Here is a 23,477-nt window from a genome sequence, read left to right on the forward strand (position 1 = left end):
GTCCGTTTTGCAATCCGGCGCTCCTATGTCACCCGGTGCCCCTTTCTACCTCTTTTCGTGTGTGGGGGTTAAACATTTCCGGATTGGACCGAGACTTGTCATGCGGCCTTGGTTTACTACCGGTAGACCGCCTGTCAAGTTTCGTACCATTTGGACTTCGTTTGATACTCCAACGGTTAACCAAGAGACCGAGAAGGCCTCGTTTGTGTTGCAGCCCAACACCTTTCCAATTTGGCCCAAAACCCACCTAAACCTCCTCAATCATCTCGGTTGGCCGAAAACCGCACCTCATTTGGACTCTCCTAGCTCCCTCTACCTATAAATATGTGACCTCCCCCGAAAATTCCACGGTACAAACCTTAGATCTCTCCTCTCCGCGTCGCCGGACAAATTTTCCACCAACGGACATGTCCGCCGCCGCCTGCGTCCAATCGGAGGCCGCCATCTGTCTGCCGCCGCCCTCTCTCTTCTCAGCCCCGCCGCCGGCCCGCGGGACCCAGATCGGTCCCGCGCGAGCCCATACCGCCACCGTCGTCCGCCCGTTTCGGCCCGCCGCCTCCTCACCGGATTTGTGCCGCCTCCTCGCCGGACTTGCGCCGCCTAATCGCCGGGGTGCCTCGCCGCCGCGCCCCTTCGTGCTCGCCGCCGTCGGCAGCCGCCCGCCGGAGCCGCGGCCCGCCGCCACCGCCTCCCGCGGAGGAGCCCGCAACCACCGCCGCCCGTCTCCCGTGCCTGCGCCGCCTCCCGCTCGCGGCCGAGCCCCTTCGCCGCCCCGGGCGCCATCGCCGGCGCGGCCATCCGCCGCCCCGACCACGCTACTCCGGCACCGCCCGACCTCGCCACGGCCGCCTGCTACCTCCTCGTCGCCGGCGCCCTCTCCGGCCACCGGATCCGGCCCTCCTCCGGCTTCCTCCTTGTTCTCCTTCTCCGGCGACGACAAAAAACTCCGGCGAACTGCTACAGTGATTCCGGCGAGATTCGGATCTGGATCTGGAAGAACACGGTTGACTTTTTATCCCCCGAAACCCTAATTTTTGGCAATTTTCATCATGCTATAACTCTGCATCCGTAGCTCCGATTTGTGCATGTAGCATATCAAAATGTTCGACTCGACGAGTACATCATTTCATCTCATTGCATCATTTTAATTTGAGCTCATCTTGTTACCCAAAATGCTGTTGGAAGAGAGCTATGTGAGGTATTTGTCAGATCTGTTTCAGCAAATGGCATTTTGTCATTTTTGCCATGATTAATGTGTGCATGCTATGACCCTGAGCTCTACATGTATTTTGTTATATGCCATGCCATCTTTACAGTGGTGCTTGCCATGTATTTTTGTGATATTTGTGGTGACTAGCACAAGCTTGCAAAGTAGCGTAATCGGTAATGCTGATTTCAGGGACTTAGAATTTCACTAAGTCCTTGTCCTGATTTTGTTGATATGCCATATGTTCATGTTGTTTACTAGTGATCCGTGCCTCTTTTGAGGATGATCAGTAAGGATGTGTTGTTAACATTGTGGTGCTATATCCATCCATGTCTTTGTTTGCATTTATGGAGCAACCTAGCTTGAGTCAATCGAGCTCTACTTTTGCTATATCGTGATCCTGGCAGATTGTTGATATGTTTAGCGATTGTGCCGAGGATGTTGCTATTGATCCGTGCATGCTATGTTGTTGTTCTTGCCATGTCTAGCTTCTATGCCATGTATTCTTGATGGGTGTATGCTTAGTTTGTCATGCCATGCTTTGTAGTGAGTGCATCGAGCTCATAAACATGCCTACTCGTTAACTGTTTTGCATGCTCCAGTTTTTCACTAAGTCTGAGATCTGTTTATGCTTTTGCCATGTTCACATGCTTGCAATTGTATTTTCTGATCCCTTTTGGCTCAAGGTCACTAAGGGACTTTTGCTAAGTGCTTTGAGTAGCCTCATGCCATGCCTTGCTTTGCCATGTTAAGTTCCTGTAGCATGTAGTTTTCATGTTCTAAAGTGTGCTTCCTGATGATAAATTCCAAACTTGTGTTAATTTCACTCAGTCTGAAACATGTTATCATTTGCTCTTTTGCCATGCTTGTTTGAACCTGTTAGTGGATAAATTAGCCATAGCTCAGTGTTCATCTTTTGTCAAACATCATGAGTGGATCCCTGCCATGTATTTTGTTGCCATGTTTGAGTGTTGTAGCATATTTAACTTGTTGCATTTAGATGGCTACTTGCTGATTATCGCAGACCGGTGCCATATTTGTTTTGCTTGCCATTTCCAAACCGTGCATCCGATTCCGGTGATCTTTATATCGCTTTCAACCGAAATCACCTCATCTTTCTAGTGGCATTCTTGGATTTCCATGTTGAGGCCAGATTCAATCATTCTGTGTCAAATCATGCATATGCACCGCATACCGCATCCCACATATCATATCATGTTCATGTGTTGGTTGTTTACTATGTTGTGTGCTTCTTTCCGGTGTTGCTTCTTCGGGTTGGTTCCGGTAACGTCGCGTTTGTGAGGACCCGTTCGACTACGTCCGTTTGCCTTCTTCATGGACTCATTCTTCTTCCTTGCGGGATCTCAGGCAAGATGACCATACCCTCGAAATCACTTCTATCTTTGCTTGCTAGTTGCTCGCTCTTTTGCTATGCCTATCCTGCGATACCTACCACTTGCTTATCATGCCTCCCATATTGTTGAGCCAAGCCTCTAACCCACCTTGTCCTAGGAAACCGTTGTTTGGCTATGTTACCGCTTTGCTCAGCCCCTCTTATAGCGTCGTTAGTTGCAGGTGAAGATTGGAGTTTGTTCCTTGTTGGAACATGGATATTTTGTTGGGATATCACAATATCTATTATTTAATTAATGCATCTATATACTTGGTAAAGGGTGGAAGGCTCGGCCTTATGCCTGGTGTTTTGTTCCACTCTTGCCGCCATAGTTTCCGTCATATCGGTGTTATGTTCCCGGATTTTGCGTTCCTTACACGGTTGGGTTATAATGGGAACCCCTTGACAGTTCGCCTTGAATAAAACTCCTCCAGCAAGGCCCAACATTGGTTTTACCATTTGCCACCTAGCCTTTTTCTTTCCCTTGAGTCAGCCAGCTCAAGGGTCATCTTATTTTAACCCCCGGGCCAGTGCTTCTCTAAGTGTTGGTCCAAACTGAGCGATGTCCGAGGCTACCAGGGGCAACTCTGGGCTGGCTTACCCGACGTCTTGCTCATCCGGTGTGCCCTGAGAATGAGATATGTGCAGCTCCTATCGGGATTTGTCGGCACATCTGGGTGGCTTTGCTGGTCTTGTTTTACCATTGTCGAAATGTCTTGTAACCGGGATTTCGAGTCTGAACGGGTCTTCCCGCTAGAAGGAATATCCTTCGTTGACCGTGAGAGCTTGTGATGGGCTAAGTTGGGACATCCCTGCAGGGATTTGAACTTTCGAAAGCCGTGCCTGCGGTTATGGGCAGATGGGAATTTGTTAATGTCCGGTTGTAGAAAACCTGAAGTTGATCTTAATTAAGATACATCAACCGCGTGTGTTACCGTGATGGTCTCTTCTCGGCGGAGTCCGAGAAGTGAACACGGTGTTGGAGTTATGTTTGACGTAGGTTGTTCTAGGATCACTTCTTGATCATAGTTGTTCGACCATGCTTTTGCCTTTCTCTTCTCGCTCTCATTTGCGTTGTTAGCCACCAGATATGCTAGTCGCTTGCTGCAACTCCACCTCATACCTTTTCCCTAGCTATAAGCTTAAATAGTCTTGATTGCGAGGGTGTAAGATTGCTGAGTCCCCGTGACTCACAGATACTTCCAAAACCAGTTTGCAGGTGCCGATGTTACCGAGCAGGTGACGCAACCAAGCTCAAGGAGGAGCTCGATGAAGATCTTGTCCTTTGTGTTGTTTCGTTCTAGTTGATTAGTAGTGGAGCCCAGTTGGGGTCGATCGGGAATCTGTGTAGCATTTGGGGTAGTCTTCTTTTATTTTGGTTCTGTAGTCGGACCTTGATTGTATCTGATTGATGTAATGCTTTATTCATGTAATTGTGTGAAGTGGCGATTGTAAGCCAAATATGTATCTCTTTCCCTTATGTATTACATGGGTTGCATGAAGATTACCTCACTTGCGACATTGCTTTCAATGCGGTTATGCCTCTAAGTCGTGCTTCGACACGTGAGAGATATAGCCGCATCGAGGGCGTTACAACCCTACCGAATGCCCACAAACGATCTAGAAGAGATCAAGAAGAAGATTAAGAAGTTGTTGGAGAAAGGTTATATTCGAAGGAGTTCATCACCATGGGGAGCCCCACTGCTTTTGGTTGAGAAGAAGGATAAGTCTCTAAGAATGGTTGTTGATTATCAAGCGTTGAATGGAGTGACAATTAAGAACAAGTACCCCCTGCCGATGATCAATGATTTATTTGACTAGTCGACAGGAGCTAAAGTGTTTTCAAAGATCGATCTGCGATCAGGATATCACTAGCTGAAGATTCGAGAGAAGGATATACCTAAGACAGCTTTCACCACAAGGTACGGGCTTTATGAGTATACGGTCATGTCTTTTGGATTGACTAACGCCCCTGCCTATTTCATGAGTATGATGAGCAAGGTGTTCATGGAGTTCTTGGATAAGTTCGTTGTGGTGTTCATTGATGATATCTTGGTATACTCGAAGAGTGAAGAGGAGCACAAGGAACATTTACGTTTAGTTCTCGGGAAGCTCAGGGAACATCAGTTGTATGCCAAGTTCAGCAAATGTGAGTTTTGGTTGAAGGAAGTTGGATTCCTTGGACATGTTATATCAGGAGAAGGTATAGCCATGGATCCCACCTAGGTTCAGTCAGTCACTGAGTGGTTGGCACCCACCTCAGTTGGAGAGATCCACAGTTTTCTTGGACTCACGGGATACTATTGGAGTTTATTGAGAATTTCTCTAAGATAGCAAAGCCTATGACAACATTGTTGAAGAAGGACACTAAGTTCCATTGGACTGAAGAATGTGAAGCAAGTTTCCAGGAGTTGAAGAAATGTTTGACTACAACCCCAGTGCTGATTCTGCCGGATATACGCAAGGACTTCCAAGTGTATTGCGATGCTTCACGCTTAGGACTTGGAGGAGTACGAATGCAAGACGGAAGAGTGGTTTTGTATGCCTCACGACAACTGAAACCGCATGAGTTAAATTATGCCACGCATGATTTGGAGTTAGCAGCTGTGGTGCACGCGCTCAAGACCTGGAGACATTTTCTCATTAGAAACCGTTGCGATGTATACACGGATCACAAGAGTTTGAAGTACATCTTCACACAGAAGGAGCTGAACCTCAGGCAGAGGATATGGTTAGAACTCATAAAGGATTATGATATGAAGCTGCATTATCATCCAAGAAAGGCCAATGTCGTAGCAGATGCTTTGAGCCGTAAGAGTTATATCAACACCCTCGTAAGCGAAGGGATGCCAAAGGAGTTAGCCGAGGATCTTAGGGAACTTCGATTGGAAATAGTTCCTAAAGGGTTTGTGGCAAAGTTGGAGGTTAAATCAACACTATTGGAAAAGATTCGAGAAGCTCAGAAGGATGAAAATGATATCACTGAGATAAAGGAGAAGATGAGTGTAGGGAAAGCCAAAGGGTTTCGTGAGGATGAGCACGGCACCTTGTGGTTTGAGGACCGTATATATGTGCCCAATAATGCAGAGATCATGAAGTTGATATTATAGGAAGCTCATGACTCGCCATACTCGATACACCCTGGAAACACCAAGATGTATTTGGATTTGAAGGAGTGTTTCTGGTGGAATGGTATGAAGAAGGATATTGCCAAGTATGTAGCCATCTGTGATGTATGTCAGAGAGTGAAGGCAGAACATCAGAAGCCAGCAGGATTGCTACAACCTATGTCGATACATGGGTAGTAGTTGATCGCTTGACGAAAGTGGCTCACTTTATCCCCGTAAAAACCACGTATACAAGTGCGAAGTTGGCCAAGATATACATGACCAGGATCGTATGTCTGCATGGAGTTCCGAGGACCATCGTGTCAGATAGAGGAACGCAGTTTACTTCAAAATTTTGGCATCAGTTGCACCTGACCTTGGGTGCCATACTGGAGTTCAGTACAGCTTTTCATCCGCAGACAGATGGAAAGACTGAGAGAGTCAATCAGATTCTGGAGGACATGTTGAGAGCTTGTGCATTAGACTATGGATCTAGTTGGGACGATAATTTGCCCTACGCAGAGTTCTCATACAACAACAGCTACCAGGCCAGTTTGAAGATGGCACCATTCGAAGCATTGTATGCGAGAAGATGCAGAACACCGTTGATGTGGGATGAAGTTGGAGACCGCCAGTTGTTTGGACTAGATTTGATTAAGGAATCGGAAGAGAAGGTTAAACTAATTCGAGATAGACTGAAGGTAGCTCAGTCTCGACAGAAGAGTTATGCAGATTCAAAACGCAAGGAGGTAGTCTATGAAATTGGAGATAGAGCGTATCTGCGAGTGTCACCTCTTCGAGGTGTTAAACGTTTTGGTGTTAAGGGGAAATTAGCCCCGAGATTTGTGGGACCGTACCATGTTCTGGAATGCATGGGAGAAGTTGCCTACAAGTTGGAGTTACCCGAAGGACTGTCAGGAGTACATGATGTGTTTCAAGTTTCCTAGTTGAAGAAGTGTCATGCGGAGATGGCCGACATTACTCTGAGAGATACAGTGCCCCTGGAAGCAATTCAGTTGGACAGTGATTTGACGTATGAGGAGAAGCCTGTCAAGATTCTAGAGTTTGCTAGCCGAGTTGCTCGCAGCAAGGTTATCAAATTTTGCAAAGTTCAGTGGAGCCACCATACCGAGGATGAAGCCACCTGGGAACGAGAGGATGATCTTCGCAAAAACCACCCACACCTATTTCCTAGCCAACCCAAATCTCGAGGGTGAGATTCATCTTAAGGGGGGTAGGTTTGTAACATCCCAAATTTTCAATTTGGAATGTTATACGTAGGTCATTCATGCATATCATATTTGATTTGCTTTTCATTTTGTGATCCTCGAAATTCTAAGCAACTCAAGGACCCTTGGAGAGAGTTGGGGATTTCACGGTTTTCATATTTGAATTTTATCAAATATTGAAACGAGGATCAGTTGTTTTATTATTTTTCTCTCCGAAAATATTTCATATTAAAATATATGAGAGGAGATAATATGACTTCTCCAAAATAAGCGAAATATTGGAGGAAAAAATATATTAAAATCAACCTTTTGATTTTATTCGGATTTTATTGCTATTTAGACGGTGAAAATGTTCACCTTGTTCTAAATAATCTATTTAGACGGTGAAAATTTGTTTTGGTATTTTTTAGTTTTTTTATTTTTTTTCTAGGATTTCTTTTTGGCGGAATATGTTTAAAAAAAGAGGAAGCCCGCCGGACCAAACTGGGTCGCGGCCCAGCTGGCCCAGCCAGCCCCGCGCCGCCGTCGTGTTCGACCCGGGCTCCTCGAGGGAGTCCGAGCCGCCGCCGCCGCCATGGCCTCCCCCCTCCCGCAAGCCGCCTCCCCTCCTCCTTTAAAAGCCGGTCCCGCCCCCCCCCCTTGGAGCCCCAAGCTGCTACCGCCTCCAGCCCACGCAAGCCGCGCCGCCAGCCCGCCGCCTCGCGCCGCCGCACGCCGCCGCCAAGCCCTGCCGTGCCGACCTCCGCCGCCCCGCGCTGCAACCCGCCGTCGCCCGCGCCGCCGCCCGCTCGCCGAAAGCCGCCGGAGCCGCGCCGGAGTTTGAATCTCACCGTTCGTTTTTTTTTCGGTTTATGTAAAAACCGCCGTTTAAAAAAAACCCTAGTTACGTTTTTTAGACCGATTCGTTGGTTTTCTCGGTTTAGTTTATTCAACGGATGTTCGTCCGTACGTTCGTTTTAACGAACGGTTTTCACCCGTTAGTCACAGACAACGAACGTTCGTTCGTTAGCCTGTTCGTCCATTTTTCTTTTTCTCGGGTTTTTCGTGATTATTTTCGATCGCGATTTCTGATCCGATTTTTGTTTTAGTTTTTCTTTTTGCTCATTTATCGGAATTAGGCGATTCAAGTGCCTAGATCTTTGTCTCGAAGCCCTCTTTCCGTTTAACCAACTTGAACAAGATTTTGGTACTGTAAAATTTGACTTCAGTCCAGATCAGTAACCAGATCTTGTTTCTTTCGCATTTTGTGTTTTGTTACTCCGTTTGTTTGATTCTTTTTGCAAACCGGAGTTCTTAAGTTGAAGTTTCTCGTTAGATCTTCTTATTTGAGTTTTACCCGTGCATCTTTGTTTGATTGCTTATGTATGCTATTGTTTGTCTGCGATAGAACACTCGGAGTGCGAATCATGCTACTACGAGTCTCTAGGTTTCACGGATCATCATCAAGGCAAGTAACACTGTGATCATACCCCTTTATTACCCAGTTTTTTATGCATTAGTTCCAATCCTCAAACACTGCATGATTAGGATGTGATTAACTTATGGGTTTGGGAAGTAGATGATGAGGTAGAACCAAATACCTGTTTTACTATCAAACCCTCGGGAGTTACCTCTACGTTGCTTATATTGCTATGCTATGCTTGTAGACGTGGTTTGGGTTTGAGTGTATCCATGACAGATGTGAGATTGTTAATTAATGGTTCAACTTAAAGTGGCAACTTTAATACACATCTGGGTGGATTGCTTATTTGGGCACCTGGAGAATCTAGTGTTGTCCTAGGATATCCCGGAGTACTCGTGTGATCATGCTACGTTCCGCCACCCAGGCTCAAAGGGATCTTAAGAATTACTCATGCTAGAAACTTCCATGTGCAGCCACAAGCCATTATGGGCTCTGGCATAGTATGAGTAAGTTGTGTGACCTCTTTCAGTGGGCTAGCAGATGTAGAGGGAAAGTAGGTGTAACGGTCCACCCAGAGTAAAGAGTAAATGCTTCTGAAAGACTGTGTCTCGGTCATTCGTTTCTCAAACATCATGTAGTACAAGAAATCCAACGAAGGAGATCGAGTCTTGTGGGGAAAAGTGCACAAACCTCTGCAGAGTGTACAATCTAATCATGGTTAGCCGTGTCCCCGGTTATGGACATCTTGAGTATCTAGTACTTGGATTTTCCTATTGTATCTCATCACTCTAAATTAATTTGTTGGGTTAATGAACTACTTTAATTGGGATTGAGTTGGAGGTACCTTCTCAGTGTTGTTTCAACTACCATGATAGTTAAAATAAAACTTATTCCTTTGTTGTAGGGAAAAATTGGCTTTTCGCAAAAAAACATTATAACCACACAACCTCCACCAGCCAAATATGCATATAGTGTTAGCATTATTTCTGTTCATTGCTCTACTGTGTTACATTGCTAGCATATTCCATGTGCTGACCCGTTTTCGGGCTGCAACATATCACATTGCAGACTTTTCAAACGAGGAGTAAGGTTCGCTAGATCATTGCCGTGCAGCTCAGCTATGCCGTTGGAGTTGATGGACTCACTTTATCTTCCAAGCCTTCCGCTATTATCATATTAGATGGCCTTAAGCCATATTTATTGTGATAAGTTCTCTTTTGGAGACATTCGATGTAATAAGTGTGTGATTGCTACTCTGTTATAAATCCTTCGAGTACTGTGTGTGTCAACATTACCGATCCAGTGATGACACTGAAGCACAGAGACTTAACCGTTTGAGGTCGGGTCGCTACACCGGGGAAATGCTAGCCAATCCAAAAAAGTAAAAGAGAAAGGAAATCTACAAAGAGAAGAAAAAACTAGTGAGGGTGATGGCACCGGTCTAGCCGTAGAAGCGCTGAAGCCGAGCTACATTCCATGGGTTCAGTTCAAGGTGATTGTCCGTTGGGTTGCAGAGGCGATACGCTCGTCCTGCAAGCACCTCATCAATTATGAAGGGACCCTCCCTTTTAGGTGAGAGCTTATTCTTATGCTTCCCCGGGAGGTGTAAAATGAGTTCGCCCACATTATATGCCTTCGCCCGAACTTCCCTACTTTGGTAGCGTCGGGCCTGCTGTTGATAAAAAGTAGAGTGGGTCCGAGCTATATCGCCTCTCCTTCCAGTGCATCCAGGTCATCCTGCCGATCTAGCTCAGCCTCCTTCTCTTCATACATGCGCACTCTGGGCGCGTCATGGATGAGGTCACTGTTGGAAATATGCCCTAGAGGCAATAATAAATTAGCTATTATTATATTTCCTTGTTCATGATAATCGTTTATTATCCATGCTATAATTGTATTGATAGGAAACTCAGATACATGTGTGGATACATAGACAACACCATGTCCCTAGTGAGCCTCTAGTTGACTAGCTCGTTGATCAATAGATGGTTACGGTTTCCTGACCATGGACATTGGATGTCGTTGATAACGGGATCACATCATTAGGAGAATGATGTGATGGACAAGACCCAATCCTAAGCCTAGCACAAAGATCGTGTAGTTCGTATGCTAAAGCTTTTCTAATGTCAAGTCTCATTTCCTTAGACCATGAGATTGTGCAACTCCCGGATACCGTAGGAGTGCTTTGGGTGTACCAAACGTCACAACGTAACTGGGTGATTATAAAGGTGCACTACAGGTATCTCCGAAAGTGTCTGTTGGGTTGGCACGAATCGAGACTGGGATTTGTCACTCCGTGTAAACGGAGAGGTATCTCTGGGCCCACTCGGTAGGACATCATCATATGCGCAATGTGACCTAGGAGTTGATCACGAGATGATGTGTTACGGAACGAGTAAAGAGACTTGCCGGTAACGAGATTGAACAAGGTATAGGGATACCGACGATCGAATCTCGGGCAAGTACAATACCGCTAGACAAAGGGAATTGTATACGGGATTGATTAAGTCCTTGACATCGTGGTTCATCCGATGAGATCATCGTGGAACATGTGGGAGCCAACATGGGTATCCAGATCCCGCTGTTGGTTATTGACCGGAGAACGTCTCGGTCATGTCTGCATGTCTCCCGAACCCGTAGGGTCTACACACTTAAGGTTCGTTGACGCTAGGGTTATAAAGGAAGCTTGTATGTGGTTACCGAATGTTGTTCGGAGTCCCGGATGAGATCCCGGACGTCACGAGGAGTTCCGGAATGGTTCGGAGGTAAAGATTTATATATAGGAAGTCCTATTTCGGCCATCGGGACAAGTTTCGGGGTCATCGGTATTATACCGGGACCACCGGAAGGGTCCCGGGGGCCCACCGGGTGGGGCCACCTATCCCGGAGGGTCCCATGGGCTGAAGTGAGAAGGGATCCAGCCCAAAGTGGGCTGGGGCGCCACTTCCCCTAGGGCCCATGCGCCTAGGGTGAAAGGGGAACCCTAAGGAAGAGTCCCAAGGAGGGAAGGCACCTCCTAGGTGCCTTGGGGTGGAGGGAAACCTCCCCTGGCCGCCGCCCCCTAGGAGATTGGATCTCCTAGGGCTGGCGCACCCCCCTTGGGCTCCCTATATATAGTGAGGGTAGGAGGGCCTCTTCAGACACACCTTTGCCTTTGGTGCAGCCCTCCCTCTCTCCCAAGTCCTTCTCCTCTCCCGTGGTGCTTGGCGAAGCCCTGCAGGACTGCCATGCTCCTCTACCACCACCATGCCGTTGTGCTGCTGCTGGATGGAGTCTTCCTCAACCTCTCCCTCTCTCCTTGCTGGATCAAGGCGTGGGAGACGTCACCGGGCTGTACGTGTGTTGAACGCGGAGGTGCCGTCCGTTCGGCACTAGGATCATCGGTGATTTGAATCACGACGAGTACGACTCCATCAACCCCGTTCACTTGAACGCTTCCGCTTAGCGATCTACAAGGGTATGTAGATGCACTCTCCTTCCCCTCGTTGCTGGTCTCTCCATAGATAGATCTTGGTGACACGTAGGAAAAAATTTGAATTTCTGCTACGTTCCCCAACAGTGGCATCATGAGCTAGGTCTATTGCGTAGATTCTATGCACGAGTAGAACACAAAGTAGTTGTGAGCGTTGATTTTGTTCAATATGCTTGCCGTTACTAGTCTTATCTTGATTCGGTGGCATCGTGGGATGAAGCGGCCCGGACCAACCTTACACGTACTCTTACGTGAGACCGGTTCCACTGACAAACATGCACTAGTTGCATAAGGTGGCTGGCGGGTGTCTGTCTCTCCCACTTTAGTCGGATCAGATTCGATGAAAAGGGTCCTTATGAAGGGTAAATAGCAATTGGCATATCACGTTGTGGTATTCGCGTAGGTAAGAACCGTTCTTGCTAGAGACCCATAGCAGCCACGTAAAACATGCAAACAACAATTAGAGGACGTCTAACTTGTTTTTGCAGGGTATGCCATGTGATGTGATATGGCAAAAGGATGTGATGAATGATATATATGATGTATGAGATTGATCATGTTCTTGTCAAGGGAATTATGACTTGCATGTCGATGACGAGACAACTTCAAGAAGACACGATGATGGAGATCATGATGATGGAGATCATGGTGTCATACCGGTGACAAGATGATCATGGAGCCCCAAGATGGAGATCAAAGGAGCTATATGATATTGGCCATATCATGTCACTATTATTTGATTGCATATGATGTTTATCATATTTATACATCTTATTTGCTTAGAACGACGGTAGTAAATAAGATGATCCCTTACAACAATTTCAAGAAGTGTTCTCCCCTAACTGTGCACCGTTGCTACAGTTCGTCGTTTCTAAGCACCACGTGTTAATCGGGTGTGATGGATCCTTACGTTCACATACAATGGGTGTAAGACAGTTTTACACATGCAAAAACACTTAGGGTTAACTTGACGAGCCTAGCATGTACAGACATGGCCTCGGAACACAGAAGACCGAAAGGTCGAGCATGAGTCGTATAGAAGATACGATCAACATAAAGATGTTCACCGACGTTGACTAGTCCGTCTCACGCACAGATCGGACACGGCCTAGTTGACTCGGATCATGTAATCACTTAGATGACTAGAGGGATGTCTATCTAAGTGGGAGTTCATAAGATGAACTTAATTATCTTGAACATAGTCAAAAGGATTTTGCAAATTATGTCGTAGCTCGCGCTTTAGTTCTACTGTTTAGTTATGTTCCTAGAGAAAAATTAGTTGAAAGTTGATAGTAGCAATTATGCGGACTAGGTCTGTAAACTGAGGATTGTCCTCATTGCTTCTTAGAAGGCTTATGTCCTTAATGCACCGCTCAGTGTGCTAAACCTCGAATGTTGTGTGTGGATGTTGCGAACATCTGACATACATGTTTTGATAACTACATGATAGTTCAGATAAACGGTTTAGAGTTGAGGCACCAAAGACGTTTTTGAAACGTCACGAAACATATGAGATGTTTTGAGGGCTGAAATTGGAATTTCAGGCTCGTGCCCACGTCAAGAGGTATAAGACCTCCGACGATTTTCTTAACCTGCAAACTAAGGGAGAAAAGCTCAATTGTTGAGCTTGTGCTTAGATTGCCTGAGTACAACAATCGCTTGAATCAAGTGGGAGTTGATCTTCCAGATGAGATAGTGATGTTTCTCCGAAGTCATTACCACCAAGCTGCTAGAGCTTCGTGATGAACTATAATATATCAGGGACACATATGATGATCCTTGAGATATTCGCGATGTTTGACACCACAAAAGTAGAAATCAAGAAGGAGCATCAATCGTTGATGGTTGGTGAAACCACTAGTTTCAAGAAGGGCAAGGGAACAAAGGGATACTTCATGAAATGGCAATTCAGCTGCTGCTCTAGTGAAGAAACCCAAGGTTGAACCCAAACCCGAGACTGAGTGCTTCTGTAATAAGGGGAACAGCCACTGGAGCAGAATTACCCTAGATACTTCGTAGATGAGAAGGCTGGCAAGGTCGATAGAAGTATATTGGATATACATTGTGTTGATGTGTACTTTACTAGTACTCCTAGTAGCACCAGGGTATTAGATACCGGTTCGGTTGCTAAGTGTTAGTAACTCGAAATAAAAGCTACGAAATAAACGGAGACTAGCTAAAGGTGAGCTGACGATATGTGTTGGAAGTGTTCTCAATGTTGATATGATCAAGCATCGCACGCTCCCTCTACCATCGAGATTGGTGTTTGCGTTGAGCATAGACATGATTGGATTATGTCTATCGCAATACGGTTATTCATTTAAGGAGAATAATGGTTACTCTGTTTATTTGAATAATACCTTCAATGGTCTTACACCTAAAATGAATGGTTTATTGAATCTCGATCGTAGTGATACACATGTTCATGCCAAAAGATAGTAATGATAGTACCACCTACTTGTGGCACTGCCACGTAAGTCATATCGGTATAAAACGCATGAAGAAGCTCCATGTTGATGGATCTTTGGGCTCACTCGTTTTTGAAAAGTTTGAGGCATGCGAACCATGTCTATTGGTAGATATGCATGAAGAAACTCTATACAGATGGATCGTTTGGACTCACTTGATTTTGAATCACTTGAGACATGCAAATCATACCACATGGGCAAGATGACTGAAAGCCTCGTTTTCAGTAAAATGGAACTAGAAAGCAACTTGTTGGAAGTAATACATTTTGATGCGTGCAGTCCAATGAGTGCTGAGGCATGTAGTGGATATCATTATGTTCTTACTTCACAGATGATTTGAGTAGATGTTGAGTATATTTACTTGATGAATCACGAGTCTGAATTATTGAAAGGTTCAAGTAATTTCAGTGTGAAGTTGGAAGATCGTCGTGATAAGAGGATAAAAATATCTATGATATGATCATAGAGATGAATATCTGAATTACGAGTTTGGCACAGAATTAAAACATTGTGGAAATTGTTTCAAAACTAATACAGCCTGGAACACCATAGTGTGATGGTGTGTCCGAACATCATAACTACACCCTATTGGATATGATGCATACCATGATGTCTCTTATCGAATTACCACGATAGTTTATGGGTTAGGCATTAGAGACAACCACATTCACTTTAAATAGGGCACCATGTAATTCCGATGAGATGACACCGTATGAACTATGGTTTAGAGAAACCTAAGCTGTCATTTCTTAAAAGTTTGGCGCTGCGACGCTTATGTGAAAAAGTTTCAGGCTGATAAGCTCGAACCCAAAGCGGATAAATGCATCTTCATAGGACACCCAAAACAGTTGGGTATACCTCCTGTCTCAGATCCTAAAGCAATAAGGGATTGTTTCTAGAATCGGGTCCTTTCTCGAGGAAAAGTTTCTCTCGAAGGAATTGAGTGGGAGGATGGTGGAGACTTGATGAGGTTATTGAACCGTCACTTCAACTAGTGTATAGCAGGGCACAAAGAGTTGTTCCTGTGGCACCTACACCAATTGAAGTGGAAGCTTATGATATTGATCATGAGACTTCAGATCAAGTCACTCCCAAACCTCGTGGGATGAAAAGGATGCGTACTACTTCAGAGTGGTACGTAATCCTGTCTTGGAAGTCATGTTGCTAGACAAAAATGAACCTACGAGCTATGGAGAAGCGATGGTGGGCCTGGATTCCGATAAATGGCTTGAGGCCATATAATCCGAGAGAGGATCCATGTATGAAAACAAAGTGTATACTTTGGAAGAACTACTTGATGGTCGTAAGGCTGTTGAGTGTAGATGGATTTAAAAAGGAAGACGGACAATGATGGTAAATGTCACCATTAAGAAAGCTCGACTTGTCGTTAAGATGTTTTCCGACAAGTTCAAGGAGTTGACTACGGTGAGATTTTCTCACTCGTAGCGATGCTAAGAGTCTGTTGGAATTATATTAGCGATTACTGCATTATTTATGAAATCTTGCAGATAGGATGTCAAAACATTGTTTCCTCGACGATTTTCTGAGGAAAGGTTGTATGTGATACAACCGGAAGGTTTTGTCAATCCTGAAAGATGCTAATAAGTATGCAAAGCTCCAGCAATCCTTCTAAGGACTGGAGTAAGCATCTCGGAGTTGGAATGTATTCTTTGATGAGATGATCAAAGATTTTGGGTGTATACAAAGTTTATGAGAAACTGGTATTTCCAAAGAAGTGAGTGGGAGCACTATAGAATTTCTGATGAATATATGCTGTTGATCGGAAATGATGTAGAATTTCTGGAAAGCATATATGGATATTTGGAAAGTGTTTTTCAATGAAAACCTGGATTAAGCTATTTGAACATTGAGCATCAAGATCTATAAGGATAGATCAAAACGCTTAATGGTACTTTCAAATGAGCACATGCCTTGACGTGATCTTGAAGGTGTTCAAGATGGATCAGTCAAAGAAGGAGTTCTTGCCTGAGTTGTAAGGTATGAAGTTAAGACTTAAAGCTCGACCGCGGCAGAATAGAGAGAAAGGACGAAGGTCGTCCCCTATGCTTAAGACATAGGCTCTACAGTATGATGTGCTGTGTACCGCACCTGAAGTGTGTCTTGCCATGAGTCAGTCAAGGGGTACCAGAGTGATCCAAGAATGGATCACAGGACAGCGGTCAAAGTTATCCTTAGTAACTAGTGGACTAAGGAATTTTCTTGATTATGGAGGTGGTAAAAGAGTTCGTCGTAAAGGGTTACGCCGATGCAAACTTTGACACTAATCCAGATTATTCTGAGTAGTAAACTGGATTCGTATAGTAGAAAAGTTATTTGGAATAAGCTCCAAATAGAACGTGGTAGCTACATCTAGGAGATGACATAGATATTTGTAAAGCACACACGGATCTGAAAGGTTCAGACCCGTTGACTAAAACCTCTCTCACAAGCAACATGATCAAACCCAGAACTCATTGAGTGTTAATCACATAGTGATGTGAACTAGATTATTGACTCTAGTAAACTCTTTGGATGTTGGTTACATGGCGATGTGACCTGTGAGTGTTAATCACATGGCGATGTGAACTAGATTATTGACTCTAGTGCAAGTGGGAGACTGTTGGAAATATGCCCTAGAGGCAATAATAAATTAGTTATTATTATATTTCCTTGTTCATGATAATCGTTTATTATCCATGCTATAATTGTATTGATAGGAAACTCAGATACATGTGTGGATACATAGACAACACCATGTCCCTAGTGAGCCTCTAGTTGACTAGCTCGTTGATCAATAGATGGTTACGGTTTCCTGACCATGGACATTGGATGTCGTTGATAACGGGATCACATCATTAGGAGAATGATGTGATGGACAAGACCCAATCCTAAGCCTAGCACAAAGATCGTGTAGTTTGTATGCTAAAGCTTTTCTAATGTCAAGTATCATTTCCTTAGACCATGAGATTGTGCAACTCCCGGATACCGCAGGAGTGCTTTGGGTGTACCAGACGTCACAACGTAACTGGGTGATTATAAAGGTGCACTACAGGTATCTCCGAAAGTGTCTGTTGGGTTGGCACGAATCGAGACTGGGATTTGTCACTCCGTGTAAACGGAGGGGTATCTCTGGGCCCACTCGGTAGGACATCATCATATGCGCAATGTGACCAAGGAGTTGATCACGAGATGATGTGTTACGGAATGAGTAAAGAGACTTGCCGGTAACGAGATTGAACAAGGTATAGGGATACCGACGATCGAATCTCGGGCAAGTACAATACCGCTAGACAAAGGGAATTGTATACGGGATTGATTAAGTCCTTGACATCGTGGTTCATCCGATGAGATCATCGTGGAACATGTGGGAGCCAACATGGGTATCCAGATCCCGCTGTTGGTTATTGACCGGAGAACGTCTCGATCATGTCTGCATGTCTCCCGAACCCGTAGGGTCTACACACTTAAGGTTCGATGACGCTAGGGTTATAAAGGAAGCTTGTATGTGGTTACTGAATGTTGTTCGGAGTCCCGGATGAGATCTCGGACGTCACGAGGAGTTCCGAAATGGTCCGGAGGTAAAGATTTATATATAGGAAGTCCTATTTCGGCCATCGGGACAAGTTTCAGGGTCATCGGTATTGTACCGGGACCACCGGAAGGGTCCCGGGGGCCCACCGGGTGGGGCCACCTATCCCGGAGGGTCCCATGGGCTGAAGTGAGAAGAGATCCAGCCCAAAGTGGGCTGGGGCGCCACTTCCCCTAGGGCCCATGCGCCTAGGGTGAAAGGGGAACCCTAAGGAAGAGTCCCAAGGAGGGAAGGCACCTCCTAGGTGCCTTGGGGGGGGGGGAGGGAAACCTCCCCTGGCCGCCGCCCCCTAGGAGATTGGATCTCCTAGGGCTGTCGCACCCCCCCTTGGGCTCCCTATATATAGTGAGGGTAGGAGGGCCTCTTCAGACACACCTTTGCCTTTGGTGCAGCCCACCCTCTCTCCCAAGTCCTTCTCCTCTCCCGTGGTGCTTGGCGAAGCCCTGCAGGATTGCCACGCTCCTCCACCACCACCATGCCGTTGTGCTGCTGCTGGATGGAGTCTTCCTCAACCTCTCCCTCTCTCCTTGCTGGATCAAGGCGTGGGAGACGTCATCGGGCTGTACATGTGTTGAACGCGGAGGTGCCGTCCGTTCGGCACTAGGATCATCGGTGATCTGAATCACGACGAGTACGACTCCATCAACCCCGTTCACTTGAACGCTTCCTCTTAGCGATCTACAAGGGTATGTAGATGCACTCTCCTTCCCCTCGTTGCTGGTCTCTCCATAGATAGATCTTGGTGATACGTAGGAAATTTTTTGAATTTCTGCTACGTTCCCCAACAGTCACAGGGGAGGACTGCTTTTGCCCCGTATACCATAAAAACGGTGTGTATCCCATTGATCGATTAGGGGTGGTGCGCAGGCCCCACAATACGGAGTCAATGGCAGTCAGATTCTTTCAGGGAACGGACCAGTCGGGGTTTAATGCCTCTTAGGATGAGTCCATTGGCCCGTTCGACCTGTCCATTGGTCTGTGGGTGATATCCGAGGCATAATCGAGCTTAATGCCCATGTTAGCGCACCAGTCCTTTACCTTGTGGGCCATGAAATTGGATCCATTGTCCGTTATTATGATGTATGGCACACCCTAATGGTGGACCAGCCGGATATAAAGTCGATGACCAGTCCAGACTTGGCTTAAGTTACTGGGTTTCGCCTCAATCCACTTAGTGAATTTGTCGACCATGACTAGTAGATATTTCTTTTTCTTGGTCCCCCCTTTAAGTGGTCCAACCTGAAGGAAATATGCCCTAGAGGCAATAATAAAGTTGTTATTTATATTTCCTTATATCATGATAAATGTTTATTATTCATGCTAGAATTGTATTAACCGGAAACTTAGTACATGTGTGAATACATAGACAAACAAAGTGTCACTAGTATGCCTCTACCTGACTAGCTCGTTGATCAAAGATGTTTAAGTTTCCTAGCCATGGACAAAGAGTTGTCATTTTATAAACGGGATCACATCATTAGAGAATGATGTGATTGACTTGACCCATCCGTTAGCTTAGCACTTTGATCGTTTAGTTTACTGCTATTGCTTTCTCCATAACTTATACATGCTCCTATGACTATGAGATTATGCAACTCCCGAATACCGGAGGAATACTTAGTGTGCTATCAAACATCACAACATAACTGGGTGACTATAAAGATGCTCTACAAGTGTCTCCGATGGTGTTTGTTGAGTTGGCATAGATCGAGATTAGGATTTGTCACTCCATGTATCGGAGAGGTATCTCTAGGCCCTCTCGGTAATGCGCATCACTATAAGCCTTGCAAGCAATGTAACTAATGAGTTAGTTACGGGATGTAGTATTACGGAACGAGTAAAGAGACTTGCCGGAAAGGAGATTGAACTAGGTATTAAGATACCGACGATCGAATCTCAAGCAAGTGACATACCGATGACAAAGGGAACAACATATGTTGTTATGCAGTTTGACCGATAAAGAACTTCGTAGAATATGTAGGAACCAATATGAGAATCCATGTTCCGCTATTGGTTATTTACCGGAGATGAGTCTCGGTCATGTCTACATAGTTCTTGAACCCGCAGGGTCCGCACGCTTAACGTTCGGTGACGATCGGTATTATGAGTTTATGTGTTTTGATGTAACGAAGGTAGTTCGGAGTCCCGGATGTGATCACGGACATGACGAGGAGTCTCATAATGGTCGAGACATAAAGATTGATATATTGGAAGCCTATGGTTGGACATCGGAATGGTTCTGGATGAGTTTGGGCATTTACCGGAGTACCGGGAGGTTACCGAAACCACCGGGGATTATATGGGCCTTATTGGGCCTTAGTGGTAAAGAGGAGAGGAAGGGAAAGGTGGAGGGTGCCCCCCTAGCCCAATCCGAATTGGGTGGGCGGCCGGCCCCCTTCCTTCCTTCTCTCTTCTCTCCTACTCCTACTAGGGAAAGGGGGGAATCCTACTCCCAGTGGGAGTAGGACTCCCCCTAGGGCGCGCCATAGAGAGGGACGGCCCTCCCCTCCTCCACTCCTTTATATACGGGGGAGGGGGGCACCCCATAGACATACAAGTTGATCTCTTAGCCGTGTGCGGTGCCCCCCTCCACAAATTTCCACCATGGTCATATCGTTGTAGTGCTTAGGCGAAGCCCTGCGTCGGTAACTTCATCATCACCGTCATCACGCCTTCGTGCTAACGAAGCTCTTCCCCGACACTCAGCTGGATCTAGAGTTCATGGGACGTCACCAAGCTGAACGGAGAAGCCCGGTGGGTCAAAGCCCACAGATGAGCGTGGCAGAAGCAGGACCACAGGCAGCTCGCAGCGGCGATTCTGGATGCAGCACCCGCAAGACAACGGGCCGGTGGTTTAAAGTGGCACTGTGGTGACTTAGAGCAGAGGCGCGGGTGCTTGGTAATGAAGGCGATGACCGTGGCCATGGAAGATCGAAAACCACGGTCTAGAGGCGAGGTGAACCAGCAGGTCGACGGAGGCGGCGCCGAGGAGCACTAAAACGGGGCGACTCATGGAGGAGTGGCAAGGTGGTTACACTGTAGTGGCGGGTCGAAGACGAATGCAGCGGCTCAGTGAGGGACAGCCGATTTGAGGCACACTGAGGCGGCCTGCCGGCGAGGCGCGGCTGAGCCAGCGTCAGGTTGAAGAGGAACGGGCGGTTGAATGCTTGACGTGGAGTACCCGCAGTGGCAGGAAGAGCCACAATGGAGGAAGTAGATTCAATGGCGAAGGTGAGCCGGCGTGGGCGTGCTCAGAGATGGGTCGTGGCCAAGCAGCTCCAGGCGGCACCGTAGCAGAGGCGGGTTAAGGCCAAGGCAATTTGACGAGGCTGCAACCGTGGAATTCCTGAAGAATCTTTGACCTGGTGACTTGCTGTGCCGTATGAAGGCGAAAACTTCAACTTGTCTCAATCTAGTCTGGCACATGCTTTCTCAATGAGGTGGCTTGGTATGGCCACAGGAGCAGTGAGTCGACGAAGCGGGGGACCACGATGGCGGTTTGAGGCAAGGCGGCCGTGAGCGACTTGCAGCAGATATAAGCAGCATGGTCAAAGCGGAGAGCGGCAGTGCCGGCTCGGCCACGGCGGCTTATGGCAATAGAGGACGGTAGAGGCGAGCTAGTGTTGGAGTACAGTAGCCAGCGCGCCTCGGCGGGTCAACGGCGCAGGCGAACCAGGCGGGTCCACGGCAAAGGCGAGCTGCTGGCTTGGAGTTACCCCAGAAGCGAGGTAAGGCCGCAGTAGTGGCATGCCGTCAACTCGGAGGTAGCTCAGACCGGTTCGGAAACGGCTTGGCAACTTAGCAGAACGACGCTTGGAGCGGTGGGTTAAAGCCATGGCGGGTTGACCAGGGCGGCGTCTTGACAAGGCGGAGGTCGGTCGCGGCGAACCTCGGCAGAAGAGCAGACCGGCCCCGAGACAAGGTAGGCCCGGCTCGGAACGGCTTCGGGTGTAACTTGACGCACCATAACAGGGGCGACTTAGCAAAAAACGACACCGACCACTAGTTAAAAACCATCTTGACTCCACGCGTGACTCAACAAGTAGTAGTAATTAGCTCTTTTTGGCAGCGATTTAGAGGCCGAGTCGTGGTTAGTTTGACTCCGCTGTCACTTATGTCAGCGACCGTAGCAAATATTGATGCCTTCGGTTTCGAAGGATCACCGGATCCTCACTGACTTAACCCTAATTTCCCCTGAACTCAAAACCTCGCCCGGGCATTAGATCTGACTGCTGTTTTAGACTGATAAACTCAAAACTGATGCAAATCTTTCCAAGCCGGTTTCTCTTCATCCGGAAAATTATGAACTTCTCGATCCCTGAGAAAAGATCCCTCCAAGAACTCATCACCATCGTGCGCAGGCCCCACGGTGGGCGCCAACTGTCGTGGAATTGTCACGGCAGATGTCCTAGTGTGAGGACTTAGTCGTGAGGCCAACGCATCTATGTGGTAGCTTGAGAGGGGTTGATCGGAATCGAGAGACGCAACACAAGACAAGGATTTAGACAGCTTCGGGCCCCGGGAAACATCATCCGGTAACGACCCTACATGCTATTTGTGGTTAGGTCTTATTATCATCATGAGGGAGTCGCCGTAAACCGGCTCTCCTAGTTATGTCTAGCCTTAAGATTCTCCTCTCTTCTCTTGGGGTGCCCTGCCCCTCCTTATATAAGTTGAAGGGGCGAGTCACATGTAGAGTCCATCTCGGACTAAGACTTAAACTATTCAGACTTCTCTTCATGGGCTTCTTAACATCTTGGGCTTCTTAACGTCTCGGGCTTATTAACCCCAAGCGACTCTGTCTGCTGGGTTATGACTGTCTGCCGGGTTACCATCTAACTTACCATCTGACTTATCATCTATCGGGTTATGATCTGACTTAACATCTGCCGGGTTATGATCTCACTTAACATCTGCCGGTTTATGATCTGACTTAACATCTGCCTTATCATCTGCCTTAACATCTGCCGGGTTACGATCTGACTTAAGATCTACCGGGTTATGATCTGACTTAACATCTGCCTTAACATCTACTGGGTTATGATCTGACTTAACTGTCCCAGCTGGGTCATAACTTCCTCCGGGTCATATTGCGGGGTATATCCCCGACAGTGGTAGTTGTTTTGATCTTGCTGAAAAAACAGAAACTTTTGCGCCCAGGAAAATAATTTTCATTTGTTACAGAAGCGTGATTTTAATCTGATTCGTTTTGCACAAGATTGGTACACAAATTTCCCAGGTTGTCCTAATTTTTCAGAATTTTTGGAGTTACAGAAGTATTCTAGAGTTACCGATTACTTCAGGCTGTTCTGTTTTTGACAGATTCTGTTTCTATATGTTGTTTGCTTATTTTGATGAATCTGTGGGTAGTATCGGGGGGTATGAACCATGGAAAGTCGGGATATAGTAGATATTACACCAATATAAATGAAGAATGATTTCACAACATAACCAAAAGTGGTGATTTATTTTCTTATACTAACGGAACTTATGAGATTTTCTGTTGAGTTTGTGTTGTGAAGTTTTCAAGTTTTGGGTAAGGATTTGATGGACTATGGAATAAGGAGTGGCAAGAGCCTAAGCTTGGGGATGCCCAAGGCACCCAAAGGT

The sequence above is a fragment of the Triticum urartu genome, chromosome 2, assembly GCF_003073215.2.
Source record: "Triticum urartu cultivar G1812 chromosome 2, Tu2.1, whole genome shotgun sequence".
Taxonomy (NCBI): domain Eukaryota; kingdom Viridiplantae; phylum Streptophyta; class Magnoliopsida; order Poales; family Poaceae; genus Triticum; species Triticum urartu.